A 20,039-nucleotide genomic window follows, 5' to 3' on the forward strand; every position below is an offset into this window, starting at 1 on the left:
AGGGTGTGGGTGAGGGTGAGGGTGAGGGTTAGGATTAGGGTTAGGGTTAGGGTTATTGTTAATGTTATGGTTAAGTTATGTTTTCGGTGAGGGCGAGGCTGAGGGTGATGGTTAGGGTTAGGTTTAGGTTTAGGGTGAGGGCTTGGGTTAAGTTTAGGGTTACGGTGAGGGTGAGTGTTAGGGTTAGTGTTAGGGATAGGCTTATTGTTAGGGTTAGGGTTACAGTTATGGTGATTGTGAGGGTGAGGGTGAGGTTTAGGGTTAGGGTGAGGGTGAGGTTTAGGGTTAGAAAAAGTGTTAGGGGGAGAGTTAGGGTTAGGTTTAGTGTTAGGCTTAGGGTTATTGTTAGGGTTAGTGTTAGAGTTATTGTGAGGGTGAGGGTGAGGGTGAGGTTTAGGGTTAGGGTAATGGTGAGATTTAGGGTTAGAGTTAGTGTTAGAGAGACAGTTAGGGTGAGGGTTATCTTAGGTTTAGTGTTAGGGTTTGGGTTAGGGTTAGGGTTAGTTTGAGGTTTAGGTTTAGGTTTAGGTGTAGGTGTAGGATTAGGATTATGGTGAGGGTGAGTGTGAGGGTTAGGGATAGGTTTAGGCTTAGGCTTAGGGTTAGGCTCTGGGTGAGAGTGGGGTAAGGATTAGATTTTGGCTGATGGTTAGGGTTAGTGTTAGGTTTAGGGTTATGATAAGGTTAGGGTTAGGATTAGGGTTAGGGTGAGGGCTAGGGTGAGGGTGAGGGTTAGTGTGAGGGTTTGGCTTAGGCTTTAGGGTTAGGCTGTTGGTGGGATTGAGGGTGAGGGTTTGGGTTAGGGTGATGCTCAGGATTATGTTCAGGGTTAAGGTTAGTATGAGGGTTAGGGTTAGGGTGAGGGTTAGCGTCAGAGTGACCTTAAGGGTAAAGCTGAGAGTTAGGCTGAGTGTGAGGATTAATGTAAGGTCTAGGGTTAGGGTTAGGGTTAGGGTGAGGGTGAGGTTAAGATTGATGCTTAGGTTTAGGGTTAGTGTGAGGTTTAGAGTGAGGATGAGGGTTAGGGTTAGGGTGAGGGCTAGGTTCAGGGTGAGGGTTAGGGTTAGGCTTAGGGTGAGGTTTAATATTAGGGTGATGTTTAGGGTTAGTGTGAGTGTTAGTGTTAGGGTTAGGGTTAGTGTTAGGGTGAGGGTAAGTGTTACTTTGAGGGTTAGGTTTAGGGTGAGGGTTATGGTTAGAATGAATGTTAGGGTTAGGGTTAGGGTTAGGGTTATTGTTAGGGTAGGGTTAGGGTTACATTTATGGTGAGGGTGAGGGTTAGGGTTAGGGTGTGGTTTATGTTTAGGGTTAGGGTTAGAGTTAGGGTTAGGGTGAGGGTGAAGTTTAGGGTTAGATTTAGCGTTAGTGATAGGGTTAGGGTTACGGTGAGGGTCAGTGTGAGGGTTAGGGTTAGGCTTAAGCTTAGGGTTAGGCTTAGGCTTAGACCAAGCGTGAGTGTGAGGGTTATGGTTAGGGGTAGGGTTACACTTAGGGTAAGGGTGAGAGTTAGTGTTAGTGTTAGGGGTAGGGTTAGGGTGAAGGTGAGCATTAGGGTTAGGATTAGGATTAGGATTAAGTTGAGGGTAAGTGTGAGGGTTAGTGTTAGGGTTAGGGTTAGGGTGAGTGTGAGGGTTAGGTTGAGGGTTAGGGTGAGGTTTAGGGTTAGGGTTAGTGTTAGGGGTAGGGTTAGGGTGAGGGTTAGGATGAGGGTGAGGGTTAGGGTTAGGGTTAGGATTACGATTAGGGATAGTGTTAGGGTGAGTGCTTGGGTTAGGTTTAGGTTTAGGATTAGGCTTAGCATTAAGCTGAGGTTGAGGGTGAGGGTTAGTGTTAGGGTGAGAGTTAGGGTGAGGGTGAGGGTTAGGCTTAGGGTTAGGATTAAGATTAGGGTAAGGGTTAGGGTGAGTGTGAGGTTTAGGGTTAGGGTTAGGGTGACAGTATGTATTAGGGTGAGGGTTAGATTTAGTGTGAAGTATATGGTTAGGATGAGGGTTAGGGTTAGGCTTATTGTTAGGGTTAGGATTAGGCTTATGGTTACGGTAATGGTGAGGGTGAAGGTTAGGTTGAGGTTTAGGTTTAGGGTTAGGGTTAGAGTTAGGGTTAGGGTTAGGGTTAGTGTTAGGTTTATGGTTAGGTTGTGACTTAGCGTGAGGTTGAGGGTTAGCGTTAAGGTTAGGATTAGGACTAGGGTTAAGGTGAGGGTGAGTGTGAGAGTTAGGGTTAGGGTTTGGGTTAGCATTAGAGTTAGGGTGAGGGTGAGGGTTGGGGTTAGGGTTAGAGTAACGGTTAGGGTGAGGGTTAGGCTTAGGCTTTGGTTTAGGGTGTTGGTTAGGGTGAGGTTGAGGGTTAGGTTGAGGGTTAGGCTGAGGGTTAGGATTAGGGTTAGTGTTAGGGTTAGAGTTGGGGTTAGGCTTAGGCTTAGTGTTAGGCGGAGGGTCAGGGTGAGGGTGAGGTATAGGGTTAGGTGAAGGTGAGGTTTAGGGTTAGATTTAGCATTAGATTGAGAGCTAGTTTGAGGGTTAGGGTTAGGGTTCTTGTTAGGTTTAGGGTGATGGTGTGTGTGAGGGTTATGGTTAGTCTTAGGCTTAGGCTTAGGCTTAAGGCCAAGCGTGAGGTTGAGTGTGAGGGTTAGGGATAGTGTCAGGGTTAGGGTTTTAGGGTTAGGGTGAGGGTTATGATGAGGTTTAGGGTTAGGATGAGGGTTAGGCTGAGGGCTAGAGTGAGGTGAGGCTTATGGTTAGCGTTAGGGTGAGGTTTAGGGTTTGGGTTATTGTTAGTGTTAGGGTTAGAGTTAAGTTCAGTGTTAGGGTGAGGGTGATGATTAGGTTTAGGGTTAGGGTGAGGTTTAGGGTTAGGGTTAGGGTGAGGGTGAGGTTTAGGGTTAGGATTAGGGTGAGTTTTAGGATGAGGTTTACGGTTAGGATTAGGGTTAGGGTACGGGCTAGGGTGAGGTTTCGTGTTAAATTTAGAGTTAGGGAGAGGGTTAGGGGTAGGGTTAGGCTTAGGTTTATTGTTAGGGTTAGGGTGAGGGTTAGGTTGAAGTTTAGGGATAGGTTTAGGGTTAGGATTAGGGTTAGGGTGAGGCTGAGAGTGAGGGTTAGGGCTAGGGTTAGGCTTAGGCTTAGGGTAAGGCTGAGGGTGAGTGTGGGGTTGAGAATTAGGATTAAGGTGATAGTTAGGTTTAGGGTTAGTGTTATTGTTTGGGTTAGGGTTAGAGTTACTGTGTGGGTGAGGGTGCGGGTGAGGTTTAGGATTAGAGTTGGGATTAGGGGGAGAGTTAGGGTGAGGTTTACAGTTAGGGTTAGTGTTAGGGTTTGGGTGAGGCTTAGGATTACTGTTAGGGCTATTATTAGGGTAAGGTTTATGTTTATGGTTATGGTTAGGTTGAGGGTTAGAGTTAGTTTTAGGGTGAGGTTTAGGGTTTGGGTTAGGGTTAGAGTTAGGGTGAGGGTGAGGGTGAGGTTTAGGGTTAGAGTCAGGGTTAGGATCAGCGTTAGGTTGAGGGTTAGGTTTAGGGTTAGGATTAGGGTTAGGGTGAATGTGACTGTGTGGGTTAGGTTTAGGTTTAGATTTTGGCTTAGGGTTAGGCTGAGGGTGAGGGTCAGGGTTAGGGTTAGTGTTAGGTGTAGGGTTAGGGTTAGGGGTAGGTTAGGGTTAGGGTTAGTGTGAGGTTTAGTGTTAGGGTTAGGGTTAGGGGTAGGATGAGGGTAAGTGTGAGGGTGAGGTTTATGGTTAGGGTGAGTACTATGGTTAGGGTGAGGGTTAGGGTTATTGTTAGGGTTAGGGTTAGGGTTAAAGTTAGGGTTAGGGTGAGGGTGAGATTTAGGGTTAGAGTTAGGGTTAGTGTTACGGTTAAGATGAGGTTTAGGGTTAGGGTTAGAGTTAGGGTGAGGGGTAGGGTTAGGTTTAGGATTAGGTTTAGGGTGAGGGTGAGGGTGGGGCTTAGGTTTAGGGTTAGGGTTAGGCTTAGAGTTAGGGTGAAGGTTAGGGTTAGGGTTTAGTTTAGGGTGCAGGTGAGGCTGAGGATTAGGGTAGGTTTAGAGTTAGATTTAGGGTTAGGTTTAGGGTTAGGGTTAGGTTTAGGGTTATGGTGAGGGTGAGGGTTAGGGTTAGGCTTAGAGTTAGGCTGAGGGTGACTGTGGGGGTGAGGATTAGAGTTAGGGTTAGGCTTAGGCTTAGGGTTAGGGTTATTGTTAGTGTTATGGTTAGGGTTAACTTTGCGGTGAGGGTGAGGCTGCGGGTGAGGGTTAGGGTTAGTGTTAGGGTTAGTGTTATTTTTAGGGTTATGGCTAAAGTTACGGTGAGGTTGAGAGTGAGGGTGAAAGTTAGGGTTAGGATGAGTTTTAGGGTGAGGCTTAGGGTTAGGGTGAGGGTGAGGTTTAGGGTTAGAGTTAGGGTTAGTGTTAGTGTTAGGGTGAGGTTTCTGGTCAGGGTTAGGGTTGGGGTTATGGTGAGGGTGAGGTTTAGAGTTAGAGTTAGGGTTAGGTTGAGTCTGAGGGTGAGGGTTAGGGTTAGGTTTAGTGTTAGGTTTAGGGTTAGGATTAGGGTGAGGCTTAGGATGAGGGCGAGGGTTAGGGTGAAGTTTAGGATTAGGATTAGGGTGAGGGTTAGGGTTAGGATTAGGGTTAGGCTTAGGATTAGGCTAAGGGTGAGCTTTAGGGCTAGAGTTAGGGTTACGGACAAGGTTAGATTTAAGGTTAGGTTTAGGGTTAGGGTTATTGTGAGAGTTAGGTGGTGTGTTAGGTTTAGGGTTAAGTATAGGATTAGGGTTAGAGTGAGGGGGAGTGTGTGTGTTAGGATTAGGTTTAGGCTTAGGCTTAGGGTTAGGCTGAGGGTGAGGTTGAGTGTGCGGTTTAGGGTTAGGGGAAGGATTAGGATGAGGTGTAGGGTTAGGATGAGGGTTAGGGTAAGGGCTAGGGTGAGGGTGAGGTTTAGATTTATTGTTAGGGTGAAGTTTAGGGTTAGGGTTAGGGTTAGGGTTAGGGTGAGGGTGAGGTTTAGGTTTATAGTTAGGGATAGGGTGAGGCTGAGGTTGAGGGTCAGGGTTAGGGTTAGTGTTAGGTGTAGGGTTAGGGTTAGGGTGAGGGTTAGTCTGAGTGTGAGGATGAGGGTTAGGGTTAGGATTAGGATTAGCATTAGTGTTAGATTGAGTGTGAGTTTTGCGGTTAGGACTAGGGTTAGGGTTAGGCTTAGGGTTAGGCTGAGGATTAGGGTAAGGGTCAGGGTTAGGGTTAGGGTGAGCATTAGGGTTAGGGTTATGGGGAGGGTTTTGATGAGGGTTAGGGTTAGGATTCGGGTTATGGTGAGGGCTAGGGTTAGGGTGAGTGTGAGGGTTAGGGTTAGGGATAGGCTTATGCTTAGGGTTAGGTTGAGGGTGAGGGGGGTCAGGATTAGGGTTAGGGTGATGGTTAGATTTAGGGTTAGGGGGAGGGTTAGGATGAGGGTTAGGGTTAGTATTAGGGTTAGGGTGAGGGATAGGTTGAGGTTGAGGTTTAGGGTTAGTGTTAGGGTGAGAGTTAGTGTTAGGGTTAGGGTGAGAGTAGGATTCGGGTTAAGTTTAGAGTTAGGGTGAGGCTTAGGGTAAGAGTTACGGTGAGGTTGAGGGTTAGGGTTAGGTTGAGGTTTAGGGTTAAAAGTCGGGTTAGGGTGAGGGTGACGGTTAGGGTTAGGGTAAGGGTTACGTTGAGGGTGAGGGTTAGGGTTAGGTTGAGGGTTAGGGTTACGATTTGTGTTAGGGTGAAGGCTAGGGTGAGGGTGAGGGTTAGGGTTAGGGTTAGTGTGAGGTTTAGTGTTAGGGTTAGGGTTAGAGTTAGGATTAGGTTGAGGGTGAGGTTTAGGGGTAAAGTTAGTTTTAGGGTCAGGGTTAGGCTTAGGGTGAGGGTTAGTGTGGGGGTGACAGTAAGGGAAAGGTGAGGGTTAGGCTGAGGGTGAGGGTTACAGTAAGGGTGAGGGTTAGGGTTAGGGTGAGGGATAGGGATAGGGTTAGTGTGAGGGTGAGGGTTAGATTGAGGATTAGGGTTAGGGTTAGGGTTAGGGCTAGGGTTAGGTTGAGGTTTAGGGTTAGTGTTAGGGTGAGGTTTAGGTTTAGGGTGATGCTTATTGTTAGTGTGAGTATTAGTGTTCGGGTTACGGTTAGTGTTAAGTTGAGGGTAAGTGTTAGGGTGAGGGTTAGGTTTAGGGTGAGGGTAATGGTTAGGGTGAGGGTTAGGTTTAGGGGGTTTGTTAGGGTTAGGGTTAGGGTTACGGTGAGGGTGAGGGTTAGGTTTAGGTTTAGGATTAGGATTAGGGTTAGGGCTAGGGTGCGGGTAAGTGTTAGTGTGAGGGTTAGGGTGAGGGTGAGGGTTATGGTTAGGGTGAGGGTGAGGGTTAGGTTTAGAATTACCTTGAGCGTGAGTGTTAGGTTTAGGTTGAGGGTTAGGGTTAGGGTTAGGGTTAGGGTTAGTGTGAGGGTTAGTGTTATGGTTAGGGTTAGTGGTAGGGTGAGGATAAGTGTTAAGGTGAGGTTTAGGGTTAGGGTGAGGATTATGTTTAGGGTGAGGGTTAGGGTTATTGTTAGGGTTAGTGTTACATTTAGAGTTAGTGTTAGGGTGAGGGTGAGATTTAGTGTTAGAATTAGGGTTAGTGTTAGGGTTAGGGTTAGGGTGCGGGTTAGGCTTAGGCTTAGGCTTAGGCTTAGGCTTAGGCCGAGCTTGAGGGTGAGGGTTAGGATTCACGTTAGGGTGAGGGTTAGGGTTATGTTTAGTGTCAGGTTTAGGATGAGGTTTAGGGTTAGGATTAGGCTTATGGTGAGGGCTAGGGTGAGGGTTAGGGTGAGGGTTAGGGTTAGGGATAGGGTTAGGTTTAGGATTAGGGTTAGGGTGAGGGTGAGTGTGAGGCTTAGGGTTAGGCATAGGGTTAGGCTTAGAATAAGGGTGAGGGTTAGGTTTCAGGTTTGAGTTTGGGTGCAGGTGAGGCTGAGGATTAGGGTTAGGTTTAGGGTTAGATTTAGTGTTAGGATTAGGCTTAGGGTTATTTTTAGTGTTAGGTTTGCGGTGAGGGTTAGGTTTAGGTTTAGTGTTAGGCTGAGGGTGACTGTGGGGGTGAGGATTAGAGTTTGGTTTAGGGTTAGGCTTAGTTTTAGGGTTATGTTTAGTGTTATGGTTAGGGTTAAGTTTGCAGTGAGGGTGAGGCTGAGGTTGAGGTTTAGGGTTAGGGTTAGAGTTAGTGTTATTGTTAGGGTTAGGGCTAGAATTACGGTGAGGTTGAGGGTGAGGATGAAGGTTAGGGTTAGGTTGAGTTTTAGGGTCAGGGTTAGGGTCAGGGTGCGGGTGAGGTTTAGGGTTAGAGTAAGGGTTAGGGTTAGGGTTAGGGTGAGGTTGCGGGTTAGGGTTAGGGATGGTGTTATGTGAGGGTGAGGTTTAGTGTTAGAGTTAGGGTTAGGGTGAGGCTAAGGGTAAGGCTTAGGGTTAGGGTTAGTGTTAGGTTTAGGGTTAGGGTTAGGGTGAGGGTTAGGGTTAGAGTTAGGTTTAAGTTTAGGCTTAGGGTTAGGCTGATTGTGAGGGTGAGTGGGAGGGTTAGGGTTAGGATGATGGTTAGGGTTAGGGTTATGGGGAGTGTTAAGATGAATGTTAGGGTTAGGATTAGGGTTAGGGTGAGGTTAGAGTTAGGGTTATGAGGAGTGTTAGGATGAATTTTAGGGTTAGGATTAGGGTTAGGGTGAGGGTTAGGGTGAGGGTGAGTTTTAGGGTTAGGGTTAGGGTTAGGATTAGGGTGAATGTGAGGTTTAGGTTTAGAGTTAAGCTTAAGGTGAGGCTGAGGGTGAGGGTGAGGGTTGGGGTTAGGATTAGGATTAGGGTAAGCGTTAGGATGAGTGTGAGTGGATAAGGGTTAGGGTTACACTGAGGATGAGGTTGAGGGTGAGGGTAAGGTTTAGGATTAGGGTTAGGGTGAGGGTGAGTGTGTGGTAGGATTAGGCTTAGGGTTAGGGTGAGGGTGAGGTTGATGGTGAGTGTTAGGGTTAGGGTGATTGTTTGGGTAATGGTTAGGGGGAGGGTTAGGATGAGGGTTAGGGTCAGGATTAGGCTTAGGGTTCGGTTGAGGGAGAGGGTCAGGGTGAGGATTAGCTTTAGGTTGAGGGTTAGGTTTAGGGTTAGCTTGAGAATTAGGATTCAGGTTAAGTTTCGGGTTAGGCTGAGGGTTAGGGGTAGGTTTAGGGTGAGGGTTAGATTTAGGGTTAGGGTGAGGGTTAGGATGAGGATTAGGGTTACGATTAGGGTTAGGTTGAGGGCTAGGGTGAGGGTGAAGATTAGGGTTAGTGTTAGGGAAAGGTTTAAGGTTAGGGTTAGGTTTAGGGTGAGGGTTATGTTGACGGTTAGGGTTACGGTGAGGGTGAGTGTTAGGGTTAGGGTGAGGGTGAGTGTTAGCATTAGGGTTAGGGTTAGGATTAGGTTTAGGGTTAGGATTAGTATTATTGTTAGGGTTAGGGTTAGAATTATGGTGAGTTTGAGGGTGAGGGTGAGGGTTAGGTTTAGGGTTAGGGTGAGGTTTAGGTTTAGGGGTAGGATTAGGGTTAGCATGATGGAAAGGTTTAGGGTTAGGTTTAGGGTTAGTTGGAGGGTTAGGTCGAGGGTTAGATTTAGGGTTAGTTTTAGGGTTAAGGTTAGGGTAAGGGTTAGGTTGAGGGTTAGGTTGAGGGTTAGTGTTAGAGTTAGGGCTAGGATTAGGGTTAGGGTTAGGGTTAGGATGAGGATTAGGGTGAGTGGTAGGATTAGGGTAAAGGTGAGGTTTAGGATGAGGTTTTCGATTAGGGTTAGGGTTAGGGTTAGAGTGAGGTTTAGGGTTAGGGTTTGGGTTAGGCTTAGAGTTACTGTGAGGGTGAGGGTGCAGGTGAGTGTGAGGGTTAGGGTTAGCTTTAGGGTTAGGCTTAGGATTAGGCTTAGGATTATGCCGAGGGTGAGGGTGGGAATGAGGGTTAGGGTTAGGGTGAGGGTTAGTTTTAGGGTTATGGGGAGGGTTAGGATGAGGGTTAGGGTTAGGATTAGGGATAGGGTGAGGGCTAGGTTGAGGGTGAGTTTTAGGGTTAGGGTTAGGGTGAGGTTTAGGGTTAGGGTTTTGGATAGGGTTAGAGTTACTGTGAGGGTGAGGGTGCGGGTGAGTGTGAGGGTGAGGGTGAGGTTTAGGGTTAGTGTTAGGGTGAGAGTTAGGGTTCAGGTTAAGTTTAGGGTTAGGTTGAGTGTTAGGGTAGGCTTAAGTTGAGCGTGAGGGTCAGGGTTAGTTTGAGGGTTAGGGTTAGGTTTAGGGTTAGTGTGAGTTTCAGAGTTAGGGTTAGGGTGAGGGTTAGGATGAGGCTTAGAGTTAGGATTAGGGTTAGGTTGAGGGCTAGGGTGAGGGTGAGAGTTATGGTTAGTGTTAGGGTGAGGTTTAGGTTTAGGGTTAGGTTAGGGTTAGGTTGAGGGTTAGAGTTTGGATTAGGGTTACGGTGAGTGTGATATTTAGGGTTAGAATTAGGGTTAGGGGGAGGGTTAGGTTGAGGGTGAGGGTTAGGGTTAGTGTTAGGTAAGGGTTAGGGTGAGGATTAGGGTTAGGATTAGGGTCAGGGTGAGGGTGAGGGTTAGGTTTGGGTTCAGAGTTAGGGTTAAGATTAGGGATAGGATTAGGGTTAGGGTGAGTGTCAGTGTGTTTGTTAGGGTTAGGTTTAGGCTTAAGCTTAAGGTTAGGCTGAGGGTGAGTTTGAGAGTGAGTGTTAGGGTTAGGTTGAGGGTTAGTGTTAGGTTTAGGGGGAGTGTGAGGATGAGGGTCAGGGTTAGGTTTAGTGTTAGTGTAAGGGCTAGGGTGAGGTTGAGGTTTAGGGTTTAGAGTTTGTGTTAGGGTTAGGTTTAGTGTGAGGTTTAGTGTTAGAGTTAGGGTTAGGATAAGGCTGAGGGTGAGGGTTAGGGTTAGGGATAGTGTTAGGGTTAGTTTGAGGGTTAGGGTGAGGGTGAGGTTTAGGGTTAGGTTTAGGATTAGGATTAGGGTTAGGGTTAGGGTGAGTGTGAGGGTTAGGGTTAGGGTTAGTGTTAGGCTTAGGGTGAGGGTGAGGGTGAGGGTGAGGGTTAGGGTTAGGTTGAGGGTTAGGTTTAGGTTTAGTGTGAGAGTTAGCTTTAGGTTAAGTTTAGGGTTAGGGTGAGGATTAGGGTTAGGATTAGCGTTAGGGTGAGAGTTAGGGTTAGTTTTAGTGTAAGGTTTATGGTTTGGGTTAGGGTTCGGGTGAGGGTTAGGGTTAGGATTAGGGTTAGGGTGAGGGTGAGTGTTAGGATTAGGGTTAGGATTAGTGTTAGGGTTTGATTTAGGGTTGGGATTATTGTTATTGTTAGAGTTAGGGTTAGAGTTATGGTGAGTGTGAGGGTGAGGGTTAGGAATAGGATTAGTGTTAGTGTTAGGGTGAGTGTGAGGTTTAGGGTTAGGATTAGGGTTAGGCTAAGTTTTAGGCTGAGGGTGATGGTGAGGGTGCGGATTATTGTTAGGGTGAGGGTTAGGGTTATTGTTAGGGTGAGGGTTAGGATGAGGTTTAGAATTTGTATTAGGGTTAGGTTGAGTGCTAGGGTGAGGGTGAGAGATAGGGTTAGTGTTATGGTGAGGTTTAGGTTTAGGGTTAGGGTTAGGGTTAGGTTGAGGGTTAGTGTTTGGATTAGGGTTAGGGTGAGTGTGAGGTTTAGGGTTAGAGTTAGGTTTAGGGGGAGGGTTAGGTTGAGGGTTAGTGTTAGGGTTAGTGTTAGGGTTAGGGTTAGTGTTATTGTTAGTGTTATGGTTAGGGTTAAGTTTGCAGTGAGGTTGAGGCTGAGGTTGAGGGTTATGATTAGGGTTAGGGTGAATGTTAGGGTTACTCTTATTTTTCGGTTTAAGGTTAGAATTACAGTGAAGTTGAGGGTGAGGGAGAGGGTTAGGGTTAGAATGAGGTTTAGGATTAGGGTTGGGGTTAGGGTGAGGGTGAGGTTTAGGGTTAGAGTTAGGGTTTGGGGGAGGGATAGAGTGAGGTTTAGGGTTAGGGTTAGTGTTAGGTTTAGGGTGAGCGTGAGTGTGTGGGTTAAGTTGAGGGTTAGACTTAGGCTTAGGTTTAGGCTAAGGGTCAGGGAGATGGTTAGGGTTAGGGTTAGTGTTATTGTTAGGGTAAGGGTTAGAGTTACAGTGAGGGTGAGGGTGCTGGTGAGAGTTAGGGTTAGGGTTAGTGTTGGGTTTAGGGTTAGGGTATGAGTTAGGGTTAGAGTTACTGTGAGGGTGAGGGTGCGGTTGAGTGTGAGGGTTAGGGTTAGTTTTAGGGTTAGGATTAGGGTGAGGGCTAGGGAGACGTTTAGGGTTAGGTTTGTGGTTAGATTTAGGGTTAGGGTGATGTGAGGTTTAGGGTTAGATTTAGGGTTAGGGTGAGTCTGAGGGTGAGGATTAGGGTTAGTGTTAGTGTTATGGTTAGGTTAGGGTTAGGGTGAGGTTAGGGGGAGGGGGAGGTTTAGGGTTAGGGTTAGGATTAGTGTTAGGGTTTGGGTGAGTGTGAGGGATAGGGTTAGGGTTAGGTTTAGGGTGAGGGTTAGGGTTAGGGTTAGGGTGAGAGTTAGGGTTCTGATAAGTTTAGGGTTAGGGTGAGGATTAGGGTTAGGATTAGGTTTAGGTTTGGGGCTAGAGTGATGGTGAGGGTGAGGGTTAGTTTTAGGGTAAGGTTTACGGTTAGGGTTAGGGTTTGGGTGAGGGTTAGGATGAGGGTTAGCATTGCGGTGAGGGTGAGGTTTAGGGGTAGGTTGAGGGTTAGATTTATGATTAGGGTTAGGGTAAGGGTGAGTGTTAGGATTATTGTTAGGATTAGGATTTGGATTAGGGTTAGTGTGAGTGTGAGGTTTAGGGTTAGGGTTAGGGTTAGGCTTAGGTTTAGTCTGAGGGTGATGGTGAGGGTGAGGGTTATTGTTAGGGTGAGGGTTAGGGTTAGGGTGAGAGTTAGGGTTCGGGTTAAGTTTAGGGTTAGAGTGAGGTTTAGGGTAAGGGTTAAAGTGTGAGTTAAGGTTAATGTTAGTGTGAGGAGTAGGATGAGGTTTAGGGTTAGGATTAGTCTTAGAATGAGGGCTAGGGTGAGGGTGAGGTTTAGGGTTAGTGTTAGGGTGACGTTTAGGTTTAGGTTTAGGGTTAGGGTAAGGGTGAGGGTGAGGTTTAAGATTAGAGATAGGGTTAGGGTGAGGTTGAGGGTGAAGGTTAGGGTTAGTGTTAGTGTTAGATTTAGGGTTTCGGTGAGGGTTAGGGTGAGGGTGAGTGTTAGCCTTGGTGTTAGGAATAGGATTAGGGTAAGGGTTAGGGTGAGTGTAAGGGTTAGTGTCACGGTGAGCGTGAGTGTTAGGGTTAGGTTGAGGGTTAGGGTTAGGCTTACGATTAGGGTGAGGGTGAGAGTGAGGATTAGGGTTAGGGTAAGGGTTATGTGTAGGGTTAGAGTGAGAGTTAGGGTTCGAGTTTAGGGTTTGGGTGTGATTTAGGGTTAGGATTACGTTGAGTTTGAAGGTTAGGCTTAGTTTGAGGGTTACGGTTAGGCTTAGGATTATGATGAGTGTTAGGGTTAGGGTTAGGCTGAGGTTTAGGGTGAGGTTTTGGATTACGGTTAGGGTTAGTGTTAGGGTGAGTGTGAGGTTTTGGGTTAGAGTTAGGTTTAGGGGCAGGGTTAGGGAGAGTTTTTGGGTTAGAGTTAGTGTTATGGTTAGGGTGAGGTTTAGGGTTTGGGTTAGGGTTATTGTTAGTGTTATGGTTAGGGTTAAGTTTGTGGTGAGGGCGAGGCTGAGGGTGGGAGTTATACTTAGTGTTAGGTTTAGGGTGAGGTTTAGGGTTCGGGTTAGGGTAAGGGTTAGGGTGAGTGTGAGGTTTATGGTTAGATTTAGGGTAAGGGTTAGGATTAGGGTTAGGGTGAGGGTTAGGTTGAAGGCTAGGGTGGCGTTGAGGGTTATGGTAAGTGTTAGGGTTAAGTTTAGGGTGAGGGTTAGCTTGAGGTTAGGGTTAGGATTAAGGTTAGGATGAGGATTAGGGTGAGTGTGAGGTTTAGGTTTAGAGTTAAGCTTAGGTGTAGGCTGAGGGTTAGGTTGAGCGTGAGGTTAGTGTTAGGGGTTAGGGTTAAGGTGAGAGTTATGGGTAGTGTTAGGGTGAAAGATAGGGTTCAAGTTAAGTTTTGGGTTAGCGTTAGGTTTAAGGTGATGGTTAGGATGAGGATTAGGGTTAGGATTAGGTTTAGGGTGAGGGCTAGGGTGAAGGTGAGGGTTAGGGTTAGTGTTTTGGTGAGGTTTAGGGTTAGGGTTAGTGTTAGGATGAGGGTTAGGGTTACGGTGAGTGTGAGGGTTAGGGTTAGGGTAAGGGTTAGGGTAAGCATTTGGGTTAGGGTTAGGGTGAGTTTTAGGGTTACATTTAGGGTTAGGTCGAGGGGTAGGGTTAAGTTTAGTGTTAGGGTTAAGGTTAGGGTGAGTGTTAGCTTGAGGTTTAGGGTTATTTTTAGGGTTAGGGTTAGGATTAGAGTTAGGGTGAGGGTGAGTGTGAGGGTTAAGTTGAGGGTGATTGTTAGCTTGAGGTTTTGGGTTAGGCTGAGGGTGAGGGTGGGGTGAAGATTAGGGGTAGGGTGAGGGTGAGTGTGAGGGTTAGGGTTAGGGTTAGGCTTAGGCTTAGGGTTAGGCTGAGGGTGAGGGTGGGGGTGAGGATTAGGGTTAGGGTGATGGTTATGGTTATGGTTAAGGTGAGGGTTGGGATGAGGGTTAGGTTTAGGATTAGGGTTAGGGAGAGGACTTGGGTGAGGGTTAGGGTAAGGGTTAGGCTTAGGCTTACAGTTAAGCTGAGCGTGAGGTTGAGGGTAAGTTTTAGGTTTAGGGTGATGGTTAGGTTTATGGTTAGGGTGAGGGTTAGGATGAGGTTTAGGGTTAGGGTGAGGATGATGGTAAGTGTAAAGTTGAGGTTTAGGCTGAGGGTGAGGGTTAAGATAAAGTTGAGTGTTAGGGTTAGGGTTAGGGTTAGGGTGAGTGTTAGATTGAGGTTTAGGTTTAGGTTTAGGGCTAGTGTGAGGTTTAGGGTGAGGGTGAGGGTTAGGGTTAGGGTGAGGGTGAGGATTAGACATCTGGTTAAGGTGAGGGCTTGGATGAGGGTTAGGGTTAGAGTTAGGGTTAGGGTTAGGGTGAGGTTTAGGATTAGGGTGAGGATTAGGGTTAGTGTGAGGGTTAGTGTTAGGGTTAGGGTTAGTGTTACGTTGAGGGTAACTGTTAGGGTGAGGGTGAGGCTTATGGTTAGGGTGAGGGTTAGGGTTAGGGTTAGAGTAATTTTTAGGTTTAGGATTACGGTTACAGTGAGGGTGATAGTTAGGGTTAGTGTTAGGGTGAAGTTTAGCGTTAGGGTTAGTGTTAGAGTTAGGGTTAGGGTGAAGTTGCGGTTTAGTGGTAGGATTAGGGTTAAGGTGAGGGTTAGGGTGAGGGTTAGGGTTAGGGTGAGGGTGAGGGTGGGGGTGACGGTAGGGGTAAAGATGAGGGTTAGGCTGAGGGTGAGCGTTACGGTAAAGGTGAGGTTTAGGTTTAGGGTGAGGGTTAGGTTTAGAGTTAGGGTGAGGCTGAGGGTTAGATTGAGATTTAGTGTTAGGGTTAGTGTGAGGTTTATGGTGAGGATGAGTGTTAGGGTTAGGTTGAGTGCTAGGGTGAGGTTGAGGGTTAAGTTTAGTGTTAGGATGGGGTTTAGGGTTAGGGTGATTGTTAGGGTTAGTGTGAGCATTTGTGTTAGCATTAGGTTTAGTGTTAGTGTGAGTGTAAGTATTAGGATGAGGGTTAGGGTTAGGGTGAGGGTTATGGTTAGGGTGAGGGTTAGGGTAAGGGTTAGGGTTATTGTTAGGGTTAGGGTTAGGGTTATATGGTTACGGTGAGGGTGAGGGTGTGGGTTATTTTTAGGGTTAGGATGAGGTTTAGGTTTCAGGTAAGGGTTAGAATTAGGGTTAGGGTGAGGGTGAGGTTTAGGGTTAGAGTTAGCATTAGTGTTAGGGTTAGGGATAGGGTGAGCGTTAGGGTTAGGCTTAGGCTTAGGCTTGGGCCGAGCATGAGGAGGAGGGTTAGGGTACGGGTTAGGGTGAGGTTTAGGGTTAGGGTTAAGCTGAGGGTTAGGTTTAGGTTTAGGGTTAGGATTAGGTTTGGGGTGAGGGCTAGGGTGAGGGTTAGGGTGAGGGTTAGGTTTAGGATAGGGTTAGGTTTAGGATTTGGGTTAGGGTGAGTGTGAGTGTGAGGGTTAGGTTTGGGTTAGGCTTAGGGTTAGTGTGAAGGTTAGGGTTAGTGTTTGGCTTAGGGTGAGGGTGAGGCTGAGGATTAGTGTTAGGTTTAAGGTTTGGTTTAGGGTTAGGGTTTCTGTTAGGTTTAGGGTTAGGGTTAGGGTTGCAGTGAGGGTTAGGTTTAGGGTTAGCGTTAAGTTAGGGTTAGGCTGAGGGTGAGGGTGGGGGTGAGGAATAGGGTTATGGTTAGGGTTAAGGTTATTGTTAGTGTTGTGGTTAGGGTTAAGTTTGCAGTGAGGGTGAGGCTGAGGGTGAGGTTTATGGTTAGGATTACGGTTAGGGTTAGGGTTACTGTTATTGTTAGTGTTGGGGTAAGAATTACTGTGAGGTTGAGAGTGAGGGTTTGGGTTAGGGTTAGGGTGAGGTTTAGGATTAGGGTTAGGTTTAGGGTTAGGGTGAGGGTGAGGTTTAGGGTTAGAGTTAGTGTTTGGGGGAGGGTTAGGGTGAGGTTTAGGGTTAGGGTTAGTGTTAGGGTTAGGCTGAGTGTGAGGTTTAGGTTGAGGATTAGGGATAGGGTTAAGTTTAGGTTTAGCATTAGGTTGAGCTTGAATGTGAGGGTTAGGTTGAGGGTTAGGCTTAAGCTTAGGGTTAGGCTGAGGGTGAGGGTGGGGGTGCGGATGAGGGTTAGGGTGATTGTTAGGTTTACGTTTAGTGTTATTGTTAGGGTATTGGTTAGAGTTAAGGTGAGAGTGATGGTGCGGGTGAGACTTAGATTTAGGGTTAGGGTGTGTTTTAGTGTTAGGATTATGGTTAGGGTGAGGGTGAGGGTTAGGGTTAGTGTGAGGGTTAGGGTTAGGGTTTGGGTTAGGGTTAGAGTTACTGTGAGGGTTAGGGTACGGGTGAATGTGAGGGTTAGGGTTAGGTTTAGGGTTAGGGTCAGGGTTAGGGTGAGGGTTAGGGTGAGGGATGGGGTGAGGGTGAGTTTAAGGGTTAGGGTTAGGGTTTGGTTTAGGGTTAGGGTTAGGGTTAGGTTTAGGGTGAGTGTGAGGTTTAGTGTTAAAGTTAGGGTTAGGGTGAGGTTGAGGGTGAGGGTTAGGGTGAGGGTTAGCATTAGGGTTAGGGTGAGAGTTAGGTTTCAGTTTAGTTTAGGGTTAGGGTGAGGATTAGGGTTAGGATTAGGGTTAGGCTGAGGGCTAGGGTGAGGATGAGGGTTAGGGTTAGTGTTAGGGTAAGGTTTAGAGTTAGGGTTAGGGTTCGGGTTCGGGATAGGTTGAGGGTTAGGGTTTCGGTGAGTGTGAGCGTTAGGATTAGGTTGAGGGTTAGGGTTAGGATTAGTGTTAGGGTGAGGGTGACTGTTACAATTAGGGTTAGGATTAGGAGTAGGGTTAGGTTTAGGGTTAGGATTAGTGTTATTTTTAGGGTTTGGTTTATAGTTATGGTGAGGGTGAGGGGAGGGTTAGGATTAGGGTTAGGGTTATTGTCAGGTTCAGGATTAGGCTTAGGATTAGTGTTAGGGTGAGGGTGAGGTTTAGTTTTAGATTTAGGGTTAGTTGGAGGTTTAGGTGGGGGTTAATGTTAGGGTTAGTTTTATGGTTAAGATTAGGGTGAGGGTTAGGTTGAGGTTAAGGGTTAGGGTTAGGATTAGTGTTAGGATTAGGGTTAGGCTGAGGGTTAGTGTGAGGGTTAGGCTTAGGATTAGGCTTAGGCTTAGGGTAAGGCTGAGAGTGAGTGTGGGAGTGTGGATTAGGTTTAGGGTGATTGTTAGGTTTAGGCTTAGGGTGAGGGTTAGGATGAGAGTTAGGGTTAGGATTAGGGTTAAGGTGAGGGCTTGGGTGAGGGTGAGGGTTAGGGTAAGTGTTAGGCTTAGGCTTAGGGTTAGGCTGAGAATGAGGTTGAGGGTGAGAATTAGGGTTAAGGTGAGATTTATTGTTAGGGTTACGGTTAGAGTTAGGATTCGGTTGAGGGTGAGGTTTAGGGGTAGAGTTAGGGTTAGGGTGAGTGTTAGGCTTAGGGTGACGGTTAAGGTGGGAGTGATGGTAAGGTAAAGGTGAGGGTTAGGCTGAGTTTGAGGGTTATTGAATGGGTTAGCGTTAGTGTTAGGGGGAGGGATAGGATTAGGCTGAGTGTGAGGGTGAGGGTTAGATTGAGGATTAGTGTTAGGGTTCGTGTGAGGTTTAGGGTGAGGATGAGGGTTAGGGTTAGGGTAAGGCCTAAGGTGAGGATGAGGGTTAGGGTTAGTGTTAGGGTGAAGTTTATGGTTAGGGTTAGGGTTAGGATTAATGTTAGAGTTAGGCTTAAGGTGAGGGTTAGGGTGAGGGTGAGGTTTAGGGTTAGGGTTAGGATTAGGATGAGGTTTAGGGTTAGGGTAAGTGTGACTTTTAGGGTTAGGGTTAGGCTTATGCTTAGGGTTAGGCTTAGGGTGATGGTGAGGGTGAGGGTTATTGTTAGGGTGAGGGTTAGGCTTAGTCTTAGGGTGAGAGGTAGGGTTCCGGTTATGTTTAGGTTTAGAATGAGTATTGGGTAAGGGTCACAGTGAGGGTGAGGGTTAGGGTTAGGTTGAGGTTTCGGGTAAGGGTTTGGTTTAGGGTGAGTGTGAGGGTGAGGGAAAGGGTTAGGGTTAGTGTTAGGGTAAGGGTTAGGATGAGGGTTAGTGTTAGGATTAGGGTTAGGGTTAGGGTTAGGGTTAGAGTTAAGGTTAAGTTGAGGGTGAGGGTGAGGGTTAGGGTTAGGGTGGGTGTTAGGGTTAAAGTTATTGTTAGGGTTAGGGTTAGAGTTAAGGTTAGGTTGAGGGTGAGGGTGAGGGTTAGGTTTAGGGTGAGGTGTAGGGTGAGGTTTAGGGTTAGGGTTAGGGTTAGAGTTAGCGTGAGGGTGAGGTTTAGTTGTAGAGTTAGGGTTAGGGGGAGGGTTAGAGTCAGGTTTAGGTTTAGGGTTTGGGTGAGGATGAGGGTTCGGTTGAGTTTTAGGGATATGGTTAGGTTTAGGATTAGGTATCGTGTGAGGGTGAGTGTGATGGTTAGGGTGATGGTTAGGCTTAGGGTGAGGGTTAGGCTGAGGGTGAGGGTGGGGGTGACGATTAGGGTTAGGGGGATAGTAATGGTTAGGGTTAGGGTTATTGTTAGGGTTAGAATTAGAGTTACTGTGAGGGTGAGGTTGGCGGTGAGGGTTAGAGTTAGGGTTAGGGTGGGGTTTAGGTTTAGGGTTAGTGTTAGGGTTAGTGTGAGGTTGAGGGTTAGGTTGAGGTTTAGGGTTAGGTTTAGTGTTATTGTGAGGGTTAGGGTTAGGGTTAAAGTTAGTGTTAGGGTTACGGTAAGTGTTAGGGTGAGGGTTTGGGTTAGGGTGAGGGTTCTGTTTAGGGTGAGGGTTAGAGTTAGGTTTATTTTTAGGGTTAGGGTTAGGGTTAAGGTTACGTTGAGGGTGAGGATTAGGGTTGGGGTTAGGATGAGGTTTAGGTTTAGGGTTAGTGTTACAATTAGGGTTAGGGTGAGAGTGAGGTTTAAGGTTAGAGTTAGGGTTAGTGTTAGGGTTAGAGTGAGGGCTAGGGTAAGGGTTAGGGTTAGGTTTAGCGTGAGGGTTAGGATGAGGTTTAGGGTTAGGATTAGGGTTAGGGTTAGGGCTAGGGTAAGGGTTAGGGTTAGGGTTAGGGCTATGGATAGGGTTAGGTTTAGGATTAGGATTAGGGTGAAGGTGAGTGTGAGGGTTAGGTTTAGGTTTAGGGTTAGGATTAGGCTTAGGGTTAGGGTGAGGGTTAGGGTTAGGGTTTGGGTTAGGGTGAGGTTGAGGCTGAGGATTAGGGTTTGGTTTAGGGTTAGGGTTAGGGTTAGTTTTAGGGTTAGGTTTAGTGTTAGGGTTAGGTTTAGCGTTAGGTTTTGGTTGAGGTTGAGGGTGGTGGTGAGGATTAGGGTTAGGTTTACGGTTCTGGTTATTGTTAGTGTTATGGTGAGGGTTAATTTTGCAATAAGGTTGAGTTTGAGGTTGAGTGTTATGGTTAGACATTGGGTTATGGTTAGGGTTAGTGTTATTGTTAGGGTTAGGTTTAGAGTTACGGTGAGCTTGAGGGTGAGTGTGAGAGTTAGGGTTAGGATGAGTTTTAGGGTGAGATTTGGGGTTAGGTTTAGGGTTAGGGTTAGGGTGAGTGTGAGGTTTAGGGTTAGAGTTAGTTTTAGGGGAAGGGTTAGGGTGAAGTTTAGGGTTAGGGTTAGTGTTAGTGTTAGGGAGAGTGGCAGGGTTAGGATGTGGTTTAGGGATAGGTTTAGGGTTAGGATTAGGGTCAGGGTGTGGGTGAGTGTAAGGGTTAGGGTGTAAGGGTTAGGCTTAGGCTTAGGGTTAGGCTGAGAGTGAGGATGAGGGTGAGATTTAGGGTTAAAATCAGGGTGGGGTTTAGGGTTAGGGTTAGGGTTTGGGTGAGGGTGAGGTTTAAGTTTAGATATAGGGTTAGGGGGGTGGTTAGGGTGAGGGTTATGGTTAGGGTTAGTTTTAGGGTTAGGGTGAGGGTGAGGGTTAGATTTAGGGTTAGGATTAGGTTTAGGGTGAGGGTGAACCTGTGTGTTAGGGTTAGGTTTAGGGTTAGGCTTAGGATTAGGCTGAGGGTGAGTTTGAGGTTGAGGGTTAGGGTTAGGGTGAGGGTTAGGGTTCGGGTTAAGTTTAGGGTTAGGGTGAGGGTTGGGGTAAGGGTTATGGTGAGGGCGAGGGTTAGCGTTAGGTTGAGTGTTAGGGTTAGGGTTAGGGTGCGTGTGAGGGTAAGGGTTAGGGTTAGGGTGAGGGTTAGGATGAGTGTTACGGTTAGAGTTAGATTTAGGGTGAGTCTGAGGGTGAGGGTTAGGGTGAGGGTGAGTGTTAGATT

Source organism: Dipodomys merriami, unplaced genomic scaffold (genome assembly GCF_024711535.1).
Source record: "Dipodomys merriami isolate MVZ:Mamm:240054 unplaced genomic scaffold, mDipMer1.0.p SCAF_53, whole genome shotgun sequence".
Lineage (NCBI taxonomy): Eukaryota > Metazoa > Chordata > Mammalia > Rodentia > Heteromyidae > Dipodomys > Dipodomys merriami.